Source organism: Scyliorhinus canicula, chromosome 15 (genome assembly GCF_902713615.1).
Source record: "Scyliorhinus canicula chromosome 15, sScyCan1.1, whole genome shotgun sequence".
In the NCBI taxonomy this organism is placed as follows: Eukaryota; Metazoa; Chordata; class Chondrichthyes; order Carcharhiniformes; family Scyliorhinidae; genus Scyliorhinus; species Scyliorhinus canicula.
In genome coordinates, this window is record NC_052160.1 from 124,238,470 (window position 1) to 124,261,939 (window position 23,470).

General features: G+C 46.0%; 1 long non-coding RNA gene across 1 annotated transcript; it reads left to right on the top strand.

The window, feature by feature from the left end:
- On the top strand, positions 1–4,155 carry LOC119979010. The gene is made up of 2 exons (XR_005463619.1): positions 1–101; positions 3,653–4,155. It is a non-coding gene; the product is annotated as an uncharacterized LOC119979010 (long non-coding RNA).
- Positions 4,156–23,470: the final 19,315 nt, after the last annotated feature.

The window sequence follows — 23,470 nt, forward strand, 5'->3', positions numbered from 1 at the left end:
CAACATCTACAGTACGGAATTAAGTCAATGTATTTCCTCCTGAAACAAGTTGATTTTATTGATCAAAAAAATCATGAACGTCTCAAGCAAGAACAGCATAAGTAAGAAGCTAGAATAACACAAACTATTAATGGGAGTCAACTATTTTTACTTCTGTTCTGAAAATGAAGCTAGTATTTTGCAGGATACAAAGTTGTTTATTATTTGACTCTTTCTGGAAGTGATGTCTTGAATTAACATTTCAACAAGTTTTAGCAGCCCATAACCTCCTCGGTGTCAATTATCAGCGGATTGCCACTCCGGACGGACTACACTTTGCTAGAATTCCAAAGCTCCTGTCTCGCTGCACTTTCCTCCCCTTCCTGGGTGAGACAGGGGCAGCAAAGCATGCCCGGCTGTATCAACATGGTTTCAATGGAGCGCAGCAAAGAAGGACACGGGCCCCTTTTTGTGGCACAAGCTGTGGGGTGGGGGGGGGGGGGGGGGGGTTGGGTGTTCAGCCATTGGACCGGGAGGGTGGAGTTGGATGGGGGGGTTTCTTGGTGGGGTGGGAGGAAATGGTGATGAGGGTAGATTGGGAAACCCTTGTGGGGCTTGGTCTAGGTGTTCCAAATAGTTGCGAAGTTAGAGGTTACGTCTAACTCTTTAAGAGTAACTATGAGGGTAAATCTGGCAGAACCAACCAAAGTTAGCAACTTAAATTGCTTTCTCAGATGGTTTTCAGTACAGCACAGCTGTTTTGGGGAAGTTAGGCATTCCGGACAATTACTGGCACACTCCCTTTACAAGGGAACTTCCAAGAAGAAATCCCCAGCGCAGCTTTAGGTAAACCCCCCAAATGCAGTGCTAGGGATACCAGGAAGTTACAGCTCAGTTAAACTTGCTTTGATTAGGATTTGGCCGCCTTGTTATCAAGAGTTGATGCCAAAATAAATCCAATAATGTAAACTACATTCATATTTGAATAGTTTGACTTGGAATAATGTTTCTTGCTATAGTGGTATACTAATTTATATTAGAATAGGCGAACAGATGTTAAATATAATTTAAGCCGGGGCAGCACGGTGGCGCAGTGGGTTAGCCCTGTTGCCTCACGGCGCCGAGGTCCCAGGTTCGATCCCGGCTCTGGGTCACTGTCTGTGTGGAGTTTGCACATTCTCCCCGTGTTTGCGTGGGTTTCGCCCCCACAACCCAAAAAGATGTGCAGAGTAGGTGGATTGGCCAGGCTAAATTGCCCCTTAATAGGAAAAAATTAATTGGGTACTCTAAATTTATAAAAAATAAAAATAAAAATATATATATAATTTAAGCTTTAAGGAATAGTACAGCTCATGACCTTATCAGATACCTTTATGTTACAATAGTGCCAATACTTCTAATGTAGTTCATCGACTGATATTCTTTGAGATATTGTAGTCGGGATTCTCCGATCCTGCGGCCAGGTTCTGACGCAGGCGTCAAAAGCGGCGCCAGCCACTCCGGCGTCAACAGGCCTCCAGGCTCAGGTATTCCCCCTCCCCAGGGGGTTAGTATGGTGCCGGAGTGGTGTCTCGATGCCGGCGCGCCACGGCCGACGTAAGTTCGTGCATGCGCACCACGGCCGACGCGAGTTTGCGCATGCGCACCACGGCCGACGCGAGTTCGTGCATGTGCGTGGGTTCCTGGCTCTGCTCTGGCCCCCTGGGCAATATGGCGGAGCCCGACAGGGGCCCGGCATGGAGGAACATAGTCCCCCACGGAAATAACCCAAATGCCGATCGGTAGGCCCCCATCGCGGGCCAGGCCATTGTGAAGGCCCACCGCGGAGTCGGATCCTCCCGCACCCCCTACCAGTACAGCCACCGCCGCCAGAACCCTCAAGGTCCTGCCAGGTAGGACCATAAGTAACCTAAGCTCACGGGACTTGGCCGAACGTGGCGGGCACTGGGCCCGTCGAGGCGCAGAGAATCGCGGGGGGGGGGGTCGCTTTCAACGGCCGCCAACTAGCGCAGCGCGATCCCACGAGTGCCCGAGAATCGGTGCCGGAGAATCAGCGGGGCAGCGGCGTGGTGCGATTCTCCGACCTGGCGGGGGATCGGAGAATCCCGGCCTGTAAATCCATGTGAAGGGATTATGTGTGCAAATTATTTCTTTCTGTTTTTCTTTCAAGTGAATGAGAAATGAAGCTGACTTGTTTAAAAAAAAAAATTGATTGTCCCATTTAAAATGTATGAAGTCTGTAATTTATAATCTTTGAAATATTTGATACATAATTTTAGACTTGTTAATGAATAGGAATATATGATATAGGAGAAATAGGGCATTTGGACCCTCGAGCCTGCACCGCCCATCCAATAAGATCATGGCTGATCTGATTGTTTTGAATTACATACTCCCATCTATGCTCGATAACCTTTGATTCTCTTGTCTAACAAGGATCAATATACCTTTGCCTTAAAAATTAATTTGTCTCTTGCCAGAAATGTCTTCCAAAGAGTTCCTCATTATGTTAAGCAAGGAATTGAGGGATTACTATTTTAACATCAAATTTGTTCCTGGGTTGTGTGTGTCTCTGGCTTTCCAGCATTTATTTCCCATCCTTGAGGGCATTATAATACTCTTGATAATCTTTATTGACACTAGTTGGCTTACATTAACACTGCAATGAAGTTACTGTCAAAAGCCCCTAGTTGCCACATTCTGGCACCTGTTCAGGAACACTGAGGGAGATTTCAGAATGTCCAAATTACCTAACAGTACGTCTTTCGGGACTTGTGGGAGGAAACCGGAGCACCCAGGCGAAACCCATGCAGACACGAGGAGAATGTGCATATTCCGCACAGACAGTGACCCAAGCCGGGAATCGAACTTGGGATCCTGGTGCTGTGAAGTAACAGTGTTAACCCCTGTGCTACCGTGCCGCCCATTATCAGTGGACCTGGCATCACATGTACGCCAGACCAGGTAAGGCCAACAGATTTCCTTTCTTAAAGGACATTAGTGAACCAGACAGGTTTTTACAACAATCGACAATGATATCATGGTCATCATTAGACTTTGATTCCAGACTTCTATTGAATTTAAATTTGGATTGGATTGTCACGTTGCATACCTTGTTCTGCCCTATTATGTATTTTCTTTTATTTCCTTTTCTTCCCTTGAATTTAATGATCTGTTGAGCTGCTCACAGAAGAATACTTTTCACTGTACCTCAGTGCACGTGACAATAAAAAAATCTAATCCTATCGAATCCAAAGTATTTTTCTGTGAGCAGCTCAACAGATCATTAAGTACCTTAAAAGAAAATACATAATAGGGCAACACAAGGTACACTTGTGCATTTCATCGAAGCTGGGTCCCCAGAGTGTTAATTGCCCTGGCTTTCTGGATTACTAGTTCAGCGACAATACCACTTTGCCACTGCCTCCCCTTTCATATTAATTAATATTGAGGTTCAAAACTTTTTCTTGATGGTTTTGCAAGTTGAAACCCAAAATGGAATATTTAATGATAATCATTGTCATGGAAACAGAACAAACATTCCATGTTACTTTTCTGTTTATTGGAAGTGGTGTCTGAGTTCAGGGAGCAGTGTTACTGATAACCAGGACAGTAGCCATGATTGTTATATATTTATCTTTCATCATACTTTTTTTCTTATTTATTTATAAAGTTCAACTCTTCCAACGAAAGGTAGCTGCGCGCGCAGATCAGAGGCGGCAAAATTTGCACATCAATTAAGATTTTTTTAAAAGCCAGGAATTTGAAAATAGGAATGGAACAAAACTCTGAACTGGAAGTCACAAAAATGAGGAAATTACTGTCCAAAGCCATCGTCAAGAGGGATATGCCACTGCATAGTTAAACAGCAAGTCTCCAAAATGTGATCTACTAAGGTGAGGATCCACAGAATCCCATTACCAAGAATGGACAAAAACAATCATTGAAAATGAGAAGAGACTAGGCCAAAAGTCTACCTAAAAAACACAAACAATTAAACGTGTTGGCAGAGATGATAGAGCATGGCTTTTTCAAGTGGGCTGAAACAATCAGTAATATTTTATAATAACTTGCACCTTAGTTTCCTCTGACACTGGCTCCTATTGACAGCTTCATCTTCTGTCAGTTGGCAAGATGACATCTTAACGCAGCTGATTAAATTGTTTGAAAATTCCACACGAGTGAGTGAATGCTTTACTTTACAAGATGACTTTGCTGAGATAGAAAATTCGGCAGTGGTGGAAACATGAATGAAAATTTATGAAATAATATTCACGGTGTCGCTTTGCAAGTTTCAAGAGAAAAGCAATAATAATAATCTTTATTGTCGCAAGTAGGCTTGCACACTGCAAAGGTTCCTGTGAAAACCCCCTAGTCACCACATTCCGGCACCTGTTTGGGTACACAGAGGGAGAATTCAGAATGTCGAATTCACTTAACAAGCATGTCTTTGAGGACTTGTGGGAGGAAACCGGAGCACCCCGAGGAAATCCATGCAGACACTGAGAACGTGCAGACTCTGCACAGACAGTGACCCAAGCCGGGAATCGAACCTGGGTCCCTGGCGCTGTGAAGCAACAGTGCTATCGACTGAGCTACCGTGCCTCCTCCCCCCCCCCCCCTCCCAAAATAGCCATTTTTAAAAAGGTCACATGCCCTCATAAGTTCATCCAAAAGTTTTCCTTGGATTTCATGATATGACAATTATTATTTCAAAAGGGTCGTCACGGTTAACTTTATTTGGATAAAGCATTTCCCCTCTAAGCCTCTGGCACAAAAATGCTCCTGAATTGAGAAATAACGATGGATTTAGAAACATCTTTGAAAAAAATGGTCAAAATATCAAAGAGGATTTGAGTGCTATTTGATACCCTGAGACGCTGCGTTTGTCCATTTTTGGCTTGTGCTATCCCGAATACAGTACGTTGTGTGGAAAAGGAGGTTGAGCTATATACAAAATTAATTTGGCAGTACCAAACTGTGGCACTCGTACCTCCTTAAGTCTTTTCATCAACCTCCAATGCCCAGGTTTTTACCCAACTTAGTTACTTTTTGTTATTTTTTTTCCACTTTGACTGTCTCCTTAGCCCTCCATCTAGGTTTCTAAATAACTAAACAAATGCTGGAGCGAAAGCTCATATGATCACTTCAGCAGATTCAATAAAGGGTACCCCATTCTGATCAACAAACTTGTAATGCTGAAATTAGCAGGTATTTTGGTAAGATATGAAATAAAATGCATATCTTTTGAAAGTTAAATTCCAGAGCTTTCATTGAATGAACGTGCAGAAGGAGGCCAATTTGCCCCTCAAGATTGCGCTGGTATATTTTAAGATTTTTGCACAGAAGAGATTAGAATTTTTTTCCGATTCCTCCAGCGGCTCCAATCCACTCTAGTTATTGGAAACAATTGTGTTTAACAGTATTACTGTCATCATTCGTTCAATAAAATGCTAGCTATTGAAAATGTCAACTGTCTGATTATAATTGTACAGAACCAGAAACAATTTTGCAAGACATTTGATCCTATTGGGAAGACACCAAACTGATAACGTCTTAAGCAAGTTTGGCCCTGGCCTCAACAGGTTATAACTGCATGGCGATTATAGCCAACTAGTCTTCTATGGCAATTGAGGGAGAAGATTAAGGAAATATGGTTTGAAATTTTATGGTCTTGTAATCATATTTCTTTGTAATTTAAAAAGTGTCATCTGATAGGTTGCTATGTATATGGTAGTATTATAGAAAATTGTGTTACTGCATTCTGGGTATGGAAGACCACAATGGGTTTCTCCAGCCTCCCAGCCATGTGTTTCTCAGTGGCGAGAGGCAGCATGCACTCCGCTGGTGGTACGATTCCCTGTTCCCACCACTGTCAATGGGATTTCCCATTGAAGCCACTCCATGCCGCTGGGAAACCTGTAGATGGGGGTGCCCTACTGCCTGACCAGATAGTCCAGCCGAACGGCTGGAGAATTCCGGCCCACATCTACCATTGCAACTCCAGCTATCAGTATACGTCAATAAAAACAATGGAAAGAATCAGGCTGCCCCATATTCTGATAAAATTAGCAAGCAAACATGGGGCAGACACAGTACACAGCTAGTAGCAAAGGGGGCATGGAGACCAGCAGGAGTGGTTCCTTACCACAGCAAGCCAGGCTAGATGTGAGAAAAGGGTTTATTAAAAAAATTGACCTGAGAATCATAGAATTTACAGTGTAGAAGGAGGCCATTCAGCCCATCGAGTCTGCACCAGCCCTTGGAAAGAGGACCCTACTTAAGCCCATGCCTCCACCCTATCCCCATAACCCTGTAACCCCAGCTAACCTTTTTGGGCACGAAGGGCAATTTATCATGGCCAACCTGCACATCTTTGGATTGTGGGAGGAAACCGGAGCATCCAGTGGAAACCCACGCACACACGGGAGAATGTGCAGACTCTGCAGAGACAGTGACCCAGGCCAGTAATTGAACCTGGGACTCTGGAGTTGTGAAGCAACTGTACTAACCACTGTGCTACCATGCTGCCCACGAGAAGTTTGATTCAGTAAGTTGATGGAGTGAATTAATGTAAAAACAAATTAAATTCAGGGGCATCTAAGAATATTCTACTGTTTGTCTTTGTGCTGCAGCGGCATAATAAAACATTTCATTTGTTTTACTCAGCCTAAAGAGTAAACACATTGGCAGGATTCTCCCGCCACGTCCGCCCAGCAACCGGAGAATCACGCCTGAGGTCAATAGACCTCTCCATTGTCCGCGGCTCGCCCGTGGTGTTCATGTGGCGGGTAGTGTGGAAGAATCCAGCCCATGACCTTGGGCGGGATCCTCCAGTCTCATCCATGGTGGAAGCCATTGCAAGCGGGAATGGGGAATTTGCCCCTCCAGCCAAAACGTAATTCACTTTCAGCAACAACGGAAAATTCTAGGCATGAATGAAGACAGGAACGTTTGGCCCGTGTGTGGAGCTGAGCCACAATGATCAGGAACTTTAGCAGTTCTGCTGGTCGCTGTTCCATGTTGAGTTAGCTGATCTGAGGGTGGCATTCACAGCCACTGCATTTCTGGCCTACAAAAGAAACAACTAAGCCTTCATTCCTACTCTTGATTGTTTTTTAAAATATTTTTATTTGGTTTTTAACATTTTATACATAAAATAATGTAAAACATCAAGAACAACTCCCCCCACTCTACAAAACAATACTCCAATAACACAACAAACTCCCCCCATCCCCATACCCAAAATGGGTACAGCAAAATATCGATAGATTGGAGAGTTGGGCAGAGAAATGGCAGATGGAGTTCAATCCAGGCCCATGCGAGGTGATGCATTTTGGAAAATCTAATTCAAGAGCAGACTATGTGGTCAATGGAAGAGTCCTGGGGAAAATTGATGTACAGAGAGATCTGGAAGTTCAGGTCCATTGTACCCTGAAGGTGGCAACGCAGGTTGATAGAGTGGTCAAGAAGGCATACAGCATGCTTGCCTTCATCGGACGGGGAATTGAGTACAAGAGTCGGCAGGTCATGTTACAGTTGTATAGGACTTTGGTTAGGCCACATTTGGAATACTGCATGCAGTTCTGGTTGCCACATTACCAGAAGGATGCGGATGCTTTAGAGAGGGTGCAGAGGAGGTTCACCAAGATGTTGCCTGGTATGGAAGGTGCTAGCTATGAAGAAAGGTTGAGTAGATTAGGATTGTTTTCATTGGAAAGACTGAGGTTGAGGGGGGACTTGATTGAGGCCTACAAAATTTATGAGAGGTATGGACAGGATGGATAGCAACAAGCTTTTTCCAAGAGTGGAGGGGGGGGACAATTGCAAGGGGTCACGATTTCAAGGTGAGAGGGGGAAAGTTTAAGGGGAATGTGCGTGGAAAGTTTTTTACGCAGAGGGTGGTGGGTGCCTGGAATGCTTTGCCAGGGTAGGTGGTAGAGGCGGGCACGATAGCATCATTTAAGATGCATCTGGACAGATATATGAATGGGCGGGGAACAGAGGGAAGTAGATCCTTGGAAAATAGGCGACAGGTTTAGATAAAGGACCTGGATCAGCGCAGGCTGGGAGGGCCGAAAGGCCTGTTCCTGTGCTGTAATTTTCTTTGTTCTTTGTATACCCCTCCCCCCTCAAACCGTGCCCCTCCCCTTGCAGCTGATGGTAACCAACTCTTTAAAGTGTAGAACAAACAGATCCCATCTCTTTGTGGAACCCCTCAAGGTAAACTTAACCCTCAAGTCGCCAAGCCACACTGAGGCACAGGACAGAGAAGCTGACCTCCATCCCAACGGGACCCGACTGCGAGTAATCGGCAACGTGAAGGCTAAAGCATCTTCCCCCATTCCCTTCTGCAGCTCTGGCAGGTCCAAAATCCCAAACATGGCCCCCAGGGGACTGGGCTCCAAATCCACTTGCAGGATCGCAGACGTGGTGCTGGAAAATAACCTCCAAAATTCCTCCAACTTCAGGCAGGATCAGAATATATGTACATGATTAGCCGGACCCCTCCCCCACTGCTCACAAGTGTCCTCCACCCCCTCAAACAGCCGCCTCATCCTCAACCTCGTCAGGTGCAGCATCTGGAACTGTATTAAACCCAACCTCACATAAGAGATTGAGGCATTCACCCTCCACATAACCTCACATCACAATCTATTCTCCAGCCCCATCCCTCCAGCGATGCCATATTCCCCTCCAAAATCCTCCCATAAATCACTGAGGTGACCCTCCCCCAACCCCATCATCGACAACATTCCCTCCAACAACAAGGAGGGCGGTGTCACCCGAAACATGGGGAAAACCTTTCCTGCGAAGTCCCGCACCTGCATGTACTTAAAGGTATCCCCTTGTGCAATTCTAAACATCTCCATCAACTCCTCCAAACTCGCAAACTGCCAGCCTGATCTTAATTGTTAACAGGTAATTTCCGCTAGAAGCTTCATTGGTACGAACGTTGATGCAGATAGGGTTCCCCTTGATGGTGTCGTGTTGATCAAATATCCTGTGAACATCATTGGAGATTTGAGTAAGGCTATTGATAGACTCAGTCTAAAGATAGCAAGAGTCAATGCCATCTGGTCAAGAGGTCAAAAAAATAGAAAAAATGTACTTTAGTATTTGTAATTTATCCATTTGTTTTAAATCACAATAAAGCCGTTGACATCACAGCAGTTGCAAACAGCAGAAATGGTGAGGGTGCGGGGTAATTCTACCCTAACTTTCCCAGTGAAACTGGCGGGATAGGGTTGACCATCTGTTTAACATCCTGCCAGATTTTAATTCATTATCTTACATAGTCATTTAATTTTACTTAGAAAGCAATGTTCCCATTCAGCTGTGCATGTGTGTGATTCCAACGCAGGCCATGTTTAGTGTTAAATTGCTCATGAATGGCTGGGCACAAAACATTAAGGGTAGCACAGATTGAAAGCTGTGTACAAGAACAACATTTTTTAATTTTTTTTAAATGTTTTTTATTGAGTTTTCAGATTTTATATACAACATATTACAAATTATTAGAGAAAAAAAAACACACGCAAAAATTAACATGTATATTTACAGGTAAGCATCTATAATAACAATTGTGGCCGCCCCCTTTAGCCGGCATACATATTTTACATTCCCCAATATGGCTGAGGCACATGTTTATAGGCATTTATTTATAGTTTGGTTTTGGGCCTTAGCTTGCCATCAAACCCCCATAACGAACCCCCCCCCCCCCCCCGGCTACCTTCCCCCGATTCCCGTCCATTTTCCCCTGATTCTTGGCCAGCCGACTATTCTTCCTCTTGTTCGTTGGCCACAAACAGGTCCCGGATCAATTGCATGAATGGCTCCCACGTTCTGTGGAAGCCGTCGTCTGACCCTCTGATGGCAAATTTGATTTTCTCCATTTGGAGAGATTCCGAGAGGTTGGACAGCCAGTCTGCAGCTCTGGGCGGTGCTGCTGACCGCCAGCCAAACAGGATTCTACGGCGGGCGATCAGGGAGGCAAAGGCAAGGGCGTCCGCCCTCCTCCCCAGGAATAGATCTGGCTGGTCTGAAACCCTGAAGACCGCCACTATCGGGTATGGCTCCACCCTCACCCCCACCACTTTGGACATAGCCTCGAAGAAAGCTGTCCAGTACTCCACAAGTCTGGGGCAAGACCAGAACATGTGGGCGTGGTTGGCCGGGCCTCTTTGGCACCGTTCACATCTGTCCTCCACCTCCGGGAAGAACCCTCTCATACGGTTTCTTGTTAAGTGGGCTCTATGTACCACTTTTAGTTGCGTCAGGCCGAGCCTTGCGCACGTGGAGGTGGAGTTGACCCTATGCAGTGCTTCGCTCCAGAGTCCCCACCCTATCTCCATCCCCAGGTCGTCCTCCCATTTCATTCTTGTTGCGTCCAGTACGGTGTCGTCCCTTTCTACCAGTCGGTCATACATGTCGCTACAGTTCCCTTTCTCTAGGATACTTGCCTCCAGTAGGTCTTCCAGTAGTGTCTGTCGTGGTGGTTGTGGGTACGTCCTTGTCTCCTTTCGTAGGACGTTTTTGAGCTGCAGGTACCGTAGCTCGTTCCCCCCAGCTAGTCGAAATTTCTCTGTCAGTTCGTCCAGTGTTGCGATCCTGTCGTCCGTGTATAGGTCCCTGACTGTCAGTGTCCCCCCGTCCTGCCTCCACCTTTTGAAGGTGGCGTCAGTCAGTGCTGGTGTGAACCTATGGTTGTTGCAGATGGGAGCCTTGTCCGACATTTTGGTCAGGCCAAGTTGCTGCCGCAGTTGGTTCCAGGATTGGAGGGTGGCTGTCACCACTGGGCTGCTGGAATGTTTTTTGGGTGGGGATGGAGTGCTGCCGTGGCCAGGGCCCGGCAGGAGGTCCCCATGCAGGAGGCCTCCTCCGCACGCACCCACTCGGCTTCTGGCTCCTGGATCCATCCCCTTACTCGCTCGGCTGTTGCAGCCCAGTGGTAGAATTGTAGATTCGGGAGGGCTAGCCCCCCCCTGGATTTTGTTTTTTGTATGACCTTCTTTGGGATCCTAGCATTTTTACCCCCCCCCCCCCCCCCCAATACGAACGCCATGATAAGTTTGTCCAGCACTTTGAAAAAGGCCTTGGGGGTGTAGATCGGAATGGATCTAAACAGGAAGAGGAACCTGGGCAGTACGTTCATTTTGATCATCTGGACTCTCCCCGCGAGGGAGAGTGGGAGTGTGTTCCATCTTTCCATTTTTACTTCCTCCGTCAGGCTGGTGAGGTTCCATTTGTGGATCCCTTTCCAGTCATGGGCTATTTGGATCCCCAGGTAGCGGAATTTGTGTTGGGCTTGTTTGAACGGCAGCCCCTTTAGTGCTGCCCCCCCCCTGCGGGTGTACTGGGAAGATCTCGCTTTTGCTCATGTTGAGTTTGTAGCCCGAGAAGGCTCCAAACTCTTTCAGGAGCGCGATTATTCCGTCCATGCTGCTCTGTGGGTCCGAGATGTAGAGGAGCAGATCATCTGCATAGAGTGAGACTCTGTGCTCTCTGCCTCCCCTTCGGATCCCCCTCCAATTTTTTGCTGCCTTGAGCACGATTGCTAGCGGTTCAATTGCTAGTGCGAACAGCAGCGTGGACAGTGGGCATCCTTGTCTGGTGCCCCTGTGCAGCTGGAAGTATTGGGAGTTGGTATTGTTGGTCCATACACTCGCCATGGGAGCGTTGCATAGGAGCTTTACCCAAGCGATGAACCCTGTTCCAAGCCCGAACTGCTCCAGTACCTCTATGAGGTATTTCCATTCGACTCTGTCGAAGGCCTTTTCTGCGTCCAGGGAGACGATCACCTCTTGTGTTCTCTCCCCGGAGGGGGTCATTATAAGAACAACATTTTAAAGCGAGTATTGATGGAAAGGAGGCCATTCAGCCCTTCCGTCTGTGTAGGTTCTTTGAAAGAACTATCCAACTGGTTCCAACAGAGGGCTATTGGCTCTTTAAATGTTTCTTTTTAAAGTAAATATATAATTCCCTTTTGAAAGCTACCGATGAATCTGCTTTCCACTGTGCTTTCGGTCAATTATTTCCATATTATCATTCCCTGTGCAAGAAAAACAATCTTTTAATTTTCCCACTTTTTGTTTTGTCAATTATTTTACATTTCTGTCCTATGGTTTTGGACACACCCTCCAGTGAAAACAGTTCTCAGCATCCTACAAATATATATAGTGTGTTTAACAGAGGAAAATATTCCACGGTGTCTCACAGGGCTGTAATGGGACAAAGCAGCATATAAAAGCCATTATCCCAATATTACAGCTACATGGTAATCTAATTTAATCCAGAGTAATATTTTTCTGACAATTACTTTTGTAATTGCACATTGGCGAGTAATAATACATCAGGTTCGGAAGACCCAAACCCCCTGCCTGCCTTCCTCTCTGTAGTAGCACCTTTTTAATTCTGGCCACCTTCCCTCCCCATATGAACGAGGTAATCATCCCTTCAATCTCTCTTTAAAAATGCCTTTAGCATGAAAATCGGCAGGCATTGCCACTGCGTGTTTTTCAACGGCAGAGGCTGCCCACCAGTGGGATTTACTGGCCCCGCCGTTGTCAACGGTGACTGCACCCCTGGCCAGGAAACCCGTGCACCGGCGTGAGACTGAAACATCCCGCCGGCATGAACTGCCGGTAGATCTCGCCCTTAGTGACATTTTGCTGTAATGAACTTACTAGAGACAAAGAATATGTATCTTCTCAGGCTTAAATTTCCATAGAAGACTATCCATAAGGCAATATGGTCGCAATTATTCAGGCCCGTTCACCATGGGTGCAAATCCCTTTATGGCCTCTAACTCTCACGAGAGGGCTACGATGGGATTAGTGCTGGGGAGATCTCAGCAAGTGATCTTCCCCACCCCCTGCCAGCAACGTATTCAGGTGAGGACGTGAACCTGATTAAAATCAAGTTGCATGGATTTAAATATTCCCAAATGGCATAATGTCATAGCTTCCGGGGGTGTCAGATGTTCCACTGCTGATCTTCAGCAGTTGAGGTTTCCGTGTCTAAGCCGTGGAGGTCAGAGTAGCTCCCGGGTTATCAGGGACATGGCAGGTACGATTGCACAGTGGTTAGCACTGTCACTTCACAGCGCCAGGTACCTGGGTTCGATTCCCACCCTGGGTTACTGTCTGTGTAGAGTCTGCACGTTCTCCCCGTGTCTGAGTGGGTTTCCTCCGGGTGCTCCGGTTTCCTCCCGCAAGTCCTGAAAGACGTGCTTGTTAGGTGAATTGGACATTCTGAATTCTCCCTCAGTGTGCCCGAACAGGCACCATTGTGTGGCGACTAGAGGATTTTCACAGTAACTTCATTGCAATGTTAATGTAAGCCTACCTGTGACACTAATAATGATTATTATTAGAATTATTAGGTCAGTGCCATGGCACTACATGCCAAACTGGCAGTGCCAATCTGGTAGTCTGGCACTACCAAGGGCCTGGTCCAAGGGGCAGAGTTACGATGGGGTGGGGGGAGTCCTGATGTCCATGGGGCGGTGGGGTGGGGGGGGAGATGGTGCGGAGAGGGGAGACTGTCTCCTAACTTTGAGATTGTGAGCCCATTAAAAAGGGTGCCCCGATCACTGTGGAGCCGGGTTTGCTGGTGTCTTTAAGCCTCAAGAATGACAGCAAAACACATCATCCTATTGTCAAAAGACCTGGGGAGAAAACCTGGCAAGCTGGTTTTCGATCAGAACCTGACATTTTGCCATTTTTGGGGAAAATGCCACAATCTGTGTTTTGGAGAGACCTACAGAGTATGTATTTTAGAACACGTACTCTGTAATGACAACCAAATATTTTAATTACTGATCTTGTGTTAATAATTGATCAAACTCCCTCACACACAGACATTATAAAATACTTCAGTGCGATGCATTTGATCGCTGGTGAAATATTGGAGGCAGTTGTTTATTTAACTTCAACATTTTTTTGGTGTACTGATACCTTTGGGCTAATTTTGTTATAACAAAGATGTTATTTTAAGAATTTTCTTCAGCAGATAAATTTTTGAATTGAATTGATTTGTGTACTAGTTTTCAGTAGTAGTAGGATGGTAAATGTAGCAGTAAGTCATGACAACACATTGAAATGAAATACTTTATGACCTGTTAATTTTTTAAAGGTGGCAATATGTTATTTTAAAAAAAATATTTTTATTCTCCTTTTTCACATTTTCTTCCAAATTTACACCCACCAACAAACAATAAGCGGTAATGAATACAATGTCAATCCCCTTATCAACAACAACGAGCCCATCTTCCCACCAACCCCTAAACAACAGCCCACATGTCAACGTAAACATCAAATAAAAAACCAAAAAGGAATCCGGAATCACCCATAGTCAGCATGAACATATATAGTCTGCCTCCCAATGCCCCCCCCCCCCCCCCCCCCCCCCGCCGGCTAATATTCCATGCAATCCACAAGTGGATTGAAAAAGTGTACAATGAATGACGCCCATGAATTGGAGAACCCACTCACCCCCTCCCAGAATCCTTCCCTCCACTTCCTCTGGAAAACACCTCACCCAGTATCGGTCCCATCCCCCAACTTTTCACACCTCCTAGGCTCATCAAAACCTGTTCTACCAGACTCTGATGGCTGCAACCCCTCCCCCCACCACACTCCTGTTCATTGGCCAGTTTAAACCATGATGTTTAAACCAGCCAGCGTGGAGGCCCTCCCCTTACTCCCCTCCAATCCCCTCCACCATGCCCGGTCCCAGGAAAACAAAGAAATCCCCTTTAACACACAACCCCAGTGTAAACACACAAACCCCAAAGAACCATCATTTATCATAGAATTATCATAGAATTTACAGTGCAGAAGGAGGCCATTCAGCCCATCGAGTCTGCACCGGCTCTTGGAAAGAGCATCCTACCCAAGATCAACAACTCCACCCTATCCCCATAACCCAGTAACCCCACCCAACACTAAGGGCAATTTTGGACACTAAGGGCAATTTTTCATGGCCATTCCACCTAACCTGCACATCTTTGGACTGTGGGAGGAAACCGGAGCACCCGGAGGAAACCCACGCACACACGAGGAGGATGTGCAGACTCCGCAAAAACAGTGACCCAAGCCGGAATCGAACCTGGGACCCTGGAGCTGTGAAGCGATTGTGCTATCCACAATGCTACCGTGCTACCCCCACCTTGCAAAAGAAAATCCCCACTACCTTGTCCAAATAGGCAATATCGACTCATTTAGCACGTAAATAACATGCAGTGAAAAATAGAGCTACATACACTCCTCCACACCCCAAACCCTCAGTCCAAGACCAATCCTCAGTCCCATTTCTCACTTCTGCCCCAGTCCTTCTGTCTTCACAAACGCCTCCGCCGCTTCCACAGTCTCGAAATAATTTGGATTTGTAGGTCATCCTCAACTTAGCTGGATACACTATGCTGCACCGCACCTTGCTGTTATAGTGCCGTCTTCACTCGACCGAAGGCCGCCCGCCTCCTTGCCAATTCACAGGAAGGTCCTGGTATATACGTATACCAGCTCCAGCCCACTGCACCTTCCGCCTCTGCTTTGCCCAACACAGGACCTTCTTCATGCAGTACCTACGGAAACAAATAGTCACTGCTCTTGGTGGCTCATTCCCCTTTGGTATAGATCTCCACGCCCTTTGAGTCCAATCCAGTTCATACCAAGAGGGGTCATCCCCCTCTCCCAACAGCTCCACCAACACCTTGGCAAAATACTCCGTCGGCCTCAGGGCCCTCCACCCCTTTGGGAAGGCCCACGATCCTCAGATTTTGCCGCCTAGATCTGTTTTCCAAGTCCTCCACTTTGGCTCGCAGGCCCTTGTTGGTCTCCACCACCCTCTGCAGCTCCTCACCCTTCCAGGTGAGTTGATCACTATGTTGAGATAATGCCTCTTCCACTCCCTTCAGTTTCTCACCCTGCTCCCACACCTCGGCTAATGCTCTCGACACCGCCGCCTTCTCCGGGGCAATCGCCACCTCCACCAGCACCTTCAATACCGCCATCATCTCCTTCCTCATCACCTCCATGTGCCAACTGTTTTTCAAGTTCCCCAACCACCACCTCGGTCATCTTTTCTGCCGTGAGCAGTGCGGCCCCACCCGGCGACCCAGCCTCCACCATCCTTCCAATTGCTGAGCCGACCCTTCCACTCGATGGCGAACCTTCATGAGGCCCTTTCTTCACAGCAGCTTCCCTTTGGGTTCTGGACATCCTCCTTCCTTATGTCTTCCTGCACTTATTTAACCAAAAATTGCCCCTGGGACCGGGCATCAAATTCTAAAAAATCCAGCCTCGAGCAGGAGCCATCCAACGTGCAACCTCCCCCTACATGCTGCCACCGGAAGTCCAATACAGTATTTTCTTTTTAATCACAAAGGTCAGTTCATTCTGGGTTGAACATCAGGATTTCAGATCAGTACTACCATGTTTTTATGGTAGTGTTTGAAAATGTTTGAGAAGTAACCTGTATGTCATAATATTTATAATTTAAGATATAACTGTTATCAATATTTATTCCATAAAATAAATAATTGATACATCCGTGAGCACACAGTTGTTTCTCACCGATTAGTAGTGGGAGTTTTCATGATTTTAACTATATAGTTTGCTTAATCTGTGTTGACAAAATTCAAACATTTAAAGAATCAGAGTTAAAAATCATGTGATTAGCCTTTCTCAATTGAGAGCAAACTTACTATTTGTCGTTATGCATTAGAAACACATTCACCTCTGAATCTCAATGGGAAGAATGCCAGGGACAGTGAAGACAAGTGCCTGCCCCTTGGGTCTACTTTGGTGGGGGAAGTATAACATTACATAACATTAGGGCTATACAGGAGTTCATAGGCTGGAATTCAATTTACAAACATAACAGCTAGAAATTCATTTTGCCAACGCAAGCACATTTTGTGCATCAGTACATGAAAACTTAAAACATTCATTTGCCCACTATTTCTTCAAAGTTATTAACCCCTCTTACAATAATGGCACTTTGATGTCACAAAGTGAATTCTAGGTTTAGTCATTCACAATTTATTCTGTTAATTCCAAAGGTATTGAAAAAATGGACTTGCTACTGTACAAAATACCTCTTTCCTGGCAGTAATTACATGATGTTCCTTCAATGGGCCTACTTTTACTGCATGTGTGTTGAGCGATTTGCAATGTCATCAATCATTGTTACGTTACAACATTATAAATAAGCAGAAAGAACATCTATTATTATGCAATAAAAGTGAATCGAAGGATTTTGTCTTTTTTCAAATTAGGATTATTTTGGAAAATGCCTTGGAATGAAATCCAAATTGTCAGGAATGCAGATTCGATTTTAAAATGCCTCGTTATTTATGTTAGTGAGACACTTGGATACATTTGTTTTCTCTGGAGTTACTATGAACAGGCTATTGTGAGGGGATAATTTATAGGAGGAAATGCTCCACCTACCAAAGATTACAATTTTTTACCCGTGCTCTTTCCACACCTCCTTCCCCCCCCCCCCCCCCCCCCCCCCCCCCCCCCAAAAAGAAATTCTACTTGGTTTAAGATAATGTTTGAAAGTACCCATCTGGTTTTGTTCCAAGGTTATGTCCTGATGCCACTGTGCACATGGATAAAAACTTTGTTGTTCTTGATATTTATGCAAGATAAAAGGTCATTCACCTTTAAAATCATCAGTTCAAGCATGAGTTCATTGAAAACATTGTGCAGCTTTGGGACCTAGGCAGGTGAGACAGCTATACGATGCATACTGGTGCACGCACCATTGCCTTCCAAGCCTTTGGGCTTTTCACTGATTGCCAGTGTTGAAGCATCCTTCCAGTATTTCATTCCACTAGAGCACAATTCGTGGCGAGGCATTTTCTATTGCATTTTTGATTAGTAATTGTCTGTTATATCAATCTATCATATGACTGTAAGACCAGTCAATCTACTGCTGCCCTATATATCATCTTGTACAGCCCACACAGGAAGCATGTTGTAATGCTTAGATGAGAATCATCCATGGAATCCCATAGAACCTCTGAAAGAGCACGCGACCTAGGCTCACTCCTCTGTCCTATCCCTGTAACCCCCTGCATTGATCAAGGCCAATCAACCTAACTTGCACATCTTTAGACTATGGGAGGATATCGGAGCACTCGGAAGAAACCCACGCAGACATGGGGCAAACAGGTAAACCCCACACAGTCACCCAAGGACGGAATCGAACCTAGGTCCTTGGAGCTCTGAGGCAGCAGTGCTAACCACTGTGCCACCATGCCGTCTTCATAAAAATAATAGATTAATCATGCCACAGCAATCAGATTGTTGGTCACCAGAATGTGACTCAATTATGTGGTAAATCAGGTTATTATCTAATTCCAAGTTCACCCTTGAATCAACCAATGATAAAGACTATGGGAGGATTGGTCCAGGCACAAATCACTGAAATGTAACATTTTATGCATGTTGCTGATGGTGTTTCTTTTCTGGACACTATTCAATGTGATCTATTGAAGAGAAAACTCCGTAACCAGATCAAGAACTGCTGGCAGGCACATAGGCTGGGTGATAAGACAAATGTTAAACAAAATTGGAACATTAATTATATTTAAGGCAATGTCCTCTCTTTCTACTTGGAGAATGCTGTTTGCTCGATACCAGATAAGAAGAATTATTGAAATATTGCACTATTAGTAAGTTGATTTTTAAATTTCAGCTTGATTTAGGGAAGAGTACTGCGCGCTAATGTAAACTCAGCTCCGTCTTTGGGAGCTAAGCTCTTTCATTCTACTCTAAAGAACTTAATTAAAAAGATTAAATTATTACTCTGCAAAGGATATTGTTGATCTATAGATTTTGGTGTGTAGTGCAGGTGATAGGTAGATCGACTGCATCATGTGAGTGGCCTGATCAACAGAAATCTGAACCATTCCAGCAGTCAGGCCTCATTTCAATGTGATAGATGAGCCAATAATGGGTCTTCTGTCGTGGTAGATAGTTCACTGCTGGAAGGTGCGATTTGTGACTGGGGGTTGTTTTGAAATTTTTGATGTGGAGATGCCGGCGTTGGACTGGGGTGACCACAGTAAGAAGTCTTACAACACGGGCATCGTGTGACATTCACCAGGCAGGAATATTCCCTTCCAGTCGGGGAACACTTCAGCAGTCAAGAGCATTCAGCCTCTGATCTCCGGGTAAGCGTTCTCCATGGCGGTCTTCAGGACACGCGACAACGCAGAATTGCCGAGCAAAAATTTATAGCTAAGTTCCGCACGCATGAGTGCGGCCTCAACCGGGATCTTGGATTCATGTCGCATTACATTCACCCCCCACCATCTGGCCTGGACTTGCAAAATCCTACCAACTGTCCTGGCCTGGGACAATTCACACCTCTTTAACCTGGGATTACCCCCTATCTCTGGATCTGTAATGATTTGATTACCTGCAAATGCTCGCATTCCAAGCATTTTCTGGCATCTCTGACCTTGTCTATATAAATGTTTCTGGAACATATCTCTTCATTCACCTAAGGAAGGAGCAGTGCTCCGAAAGCTCGTGTTTGAAACAAACCTGTTGGACTTTAACCTGGTGTTGTAAGACTTCTTATTGAAATTTTTGAGCAGTTTTGCAATTCGGGCAGAGATACCTCTTAGCAGAGCTCCAAGGTTCAGTGATGCAACATTTGAAGTTCTAGTGGAGTGCGTGATAGCCCGGGTCATACAGGACCTCTTCTCTTTGAATGGCAGGAGAATGTTCAGGCCTTGAGGGGAGTGGCCTAATTTTCAGTGTCCCAGGCAACATATGTGCAATGATCAACACCACGTAGAGAGCTTTCTGTATGCTGTTACAGATGGGAGAGTGGTGATGGGATAACTTTTTTCCTTTTACTCCTCTCCTCGCAGTTGTCTGCAACAAGATGTAAACTTAGTGGGAGTGTTTTAAACTTTTTGGGTGTGGTGACTTTAAGTAATAAAAACAAATCAGGCTTTCAGGTAAATTTAAATCAGAAGAAAAGTTAAAGTTTATTCACCATAAATCCTGAACCGTAACTGTATCGAAACACTCAGGTCCTCATGTACACACGCACACACAGTAAAGAAAGGTTCGAGAGTCACAGCATTATTTGGGTTATTAACAGAAATACAAGAAGCTAATTGTTCAAATGTAGGCCTTTAAGATACACAAGTTGCAGGCGTGAATGTGTTCTCCTTTTTGTGGTTCTTTGGAGGAATGGAAATTGGAAATCACTGGATTTCCAAATGAAATCATGGCCGGGCTGCTGTGGAAATTAATTTTGGCAGGTGAAAGCAAATTAGCGTCCCCCCATTCTTTGCATGCGTGTGTGTGATCGGGCCGGGTGGGTGCCCTGCTTGGGTGTTGCAGTGGAGAGCCAAGGACCTTCCCATAGTGCATTTGGGATGGGGAGGGTCGAGAGTAGCTTTGGGGCCTCGGAGATCAGGACACTATTTAAAAATGGTGTCCTGGTCTCTCACTACACTGGGGAGTTCCGGAGAGCAGAGCTCCCCATTGTACAAAACGGGGCTATGCGCAGCCTCGGTCACGCGTTCCCCGCTGAGGCCCCTTATACAACGCGAATCGCATTGTACATTCATATGTTATCGTGACATATCATGTTCATGTGTTTGTTTATGCTGCGAGCGCCGCCAAACGCACTCGCTATAGGACCTGTTCAAAATTATTTGAATCGTGCCCTTAGTCTCTGAAACGGAGAATCCAGCTGCATTTGTTTTAACTTTCTTTTCCGAACTCCTCTACTGAACTGACACTATCCAGTCATGTTCATGTATAAATGCAAGTTCTTTATCTTTCTTTTCTCAATTCAAATTTCTTTCTCAGCATTATAGTCAACATAGGCATTTTTAAGTATCTACAAAGGGAAAGGCACAGGTGCATCAAAAAGTTTGGGCATGATCTAATGGAAAAGTTTTGAAGTGTCATTTCAGGCTGGTTTGGCTGGGAATTTCTCCCCAACTCTGTTGGAGAATCCCCAACATACGGTCTCGGCCGTATCCCCACCCTTTTCTAACCACACTAAGGACACGATCTTCCCAAAAGGGAACAAAGTCCCAAGCGAGCGTGTTTAACCACGTGTTTCCCGGCACTCGCAGTGCGGCCGAGGCCGTATGTAGCCCCATTTTTTTTACAGTGAGGCGCACCGCTCACTAGAACTCTCAGTTGTAGTGAGAGATCGGGACGCCATTTAAAAATAGCGTCCCGATCTCCGAGGCCCACAAAAAAGTCCGGACATTCACCCCCCCCGCAGCCTGAATGCAACACGAGAGCCCCCCCCCCGGCTCCCCCCAACACTCAAGGCGGGCAACCCCAGCCTCAACATGCGTGTGCAGAAAATGCCAGCTTGGCAGTGCCAATAAGGCACCCTGGCTGTGCCACATGGGCACTGTGGCAGTACCAGGTTGGCACCCAGGTGGTAGTGCCAGGCTGGCACTGCCAGGGTACCCAGGTGGCACCAGCAGCACCAGAGAACCACCCTGTCCAAAGGCTATGCAGCTGGGGGCCTCCAGTCCCCTTTGAGACCCCCATGAGTGCTGTTCCGTCTGGTCCCCGTTTGTGGGGACCAGTACCAAACAGCACTCGCCCGAGGTCTCGAAGGCAAAGGGGTTGAATCCCAAAGCTTCAGATGCCATGTGAATCTGCGTACTAGTGTAAGGCTTACTGTCTTGCTCTAATGTGCAGATTTGCCAACATTTGTCCATTGTGGGCGGGATTCTGCTTGCAATGTCTCACGAGATTGCGTTAAATCTTGTGAGGCATTGCAAGCCAGGTAGATCCCAGGAGCAGGGTCCCTCGGCTGGCTCCTCAGAGAGCGGTCCACTATTTTGAAAGGGTGCCCCGATCTCTAAGTGAGCTTGAGGATCCCCCACATCCCCTACCCACGGGCAATGTCACCCACCATACACATGGGCATTACGCCCCCCCCCCCAAGTGAAGACACCCTGCTATGGGGTTGCTGAGGGCTCCCCATTTGCACGTCTTTAGGGGCCCACACTTCACCCTCACACATTACAGAGGCCCCTTATACCCATCCTTCAACCCCCCCCTTATTTTTCCTTTCATAGGTATGGCCCCCATCTCAGGCCTCGGCCCTTGGCAGGGCCACGCTGGCACCTTTGCACCATGGTGTTGCCACCCTGGCAGTCTGGCAGTGCCTAACCGGGCACCTTGGCTGCAGTGTGGACCAGTACTAATAGGCGCCTGTGTGACCTCTCACCGGGGAGCCAGTTAGATCACAGGAGACCATTAGATTGGGCTTCAATCTCGCGAAAGAGATGGAGAATGCCCTTAATTGGCCTCAATTAGCTTCACGCTGTGTCTAAGTGGGATCCAGATTCCACCAACGGGAGCGGGCCAGTTAGATCTCAAACCGCTCGTCGCCCAGCATGGTTCCCGCTTAGGGCCTCCCCGCGATCTAACAGGCCTGCACGGATCCTTGCTGGGCGCAATGCAACCATTAAATTGCGTCCGTAATGTTAGAATTTTAGCCACCACTGTGACCAAAGCTCAGTATTCATTAATGTCACCACATGGGCAATAACAAGTTCAGAATATAGGCCTGTATAATCTCATCCTATTTTGGCCAGGTCAGGACAATAGTTTCAAAATATCTGTGGATTCCTTTTAACTAATTTGTATGAAATGGTTAAAAATCTCACTTCAGGGCAGAAGTGATATTCTATTTTTTTCTTTTTTTATAAATTTAGAGTACCCGATTATTATTATTTTTTCCAATTAAGGGGCAATTTAGTGTGGCCAATCCACCTAACCTGCACATTTTTGGGTTGTGGGGGTGAAACCCAGGCAGACATGGGGAGAATGTGAAAACTCCACACGGACAGTAACCCAGAAGTGATATTCTTAACTCAAATTCCATTTGCCAGGACTCACACTCATGCTTTCAAAGTGCAGCAACAACACAGAAAAGTGTGATGAAATTATGAAGATTTAATTGAACTTACTGAGCAACATGAGTAAACAATTTACCCCAGCACGGTAATGAACATTGTGAAAGTAAAATGTGCCCATTGTTTGATTGATTGATTGATTTATTGTCACATGTTCCGAAGTACAGTGAAAAGTATTTTTCTGCGACCAAGGAACATGCACAGTAGGTACATAGTAGACAAAAAGAATAATAGATAGTTACAGTGAATGCGAAGAAGTACACAGTACTTCGACAAATAAGTAATTGGCTACAGTGTGGAACAATGGGCCAAACAAAGCAAATACAACATGAGCAAAAGCAGCATAGGGCATCGTGAATAGTGTCTTACAGGGAACAGATCAGTCCGAGGGAGAGTTGTTGAGGAGTCTAGTAGCTGTGGGGAAGAAGCTGCTCCCATGTCTGGATGTGTGGGTCTTCAGACTTCTGTATCTTCTGCCTGATGGAAGGGTCTGGAAGCCGGCAAAGCCTGGGTGGGAGGGGTCTCTGACAATGCTGTCTGCCTTCCTGAGGCAGT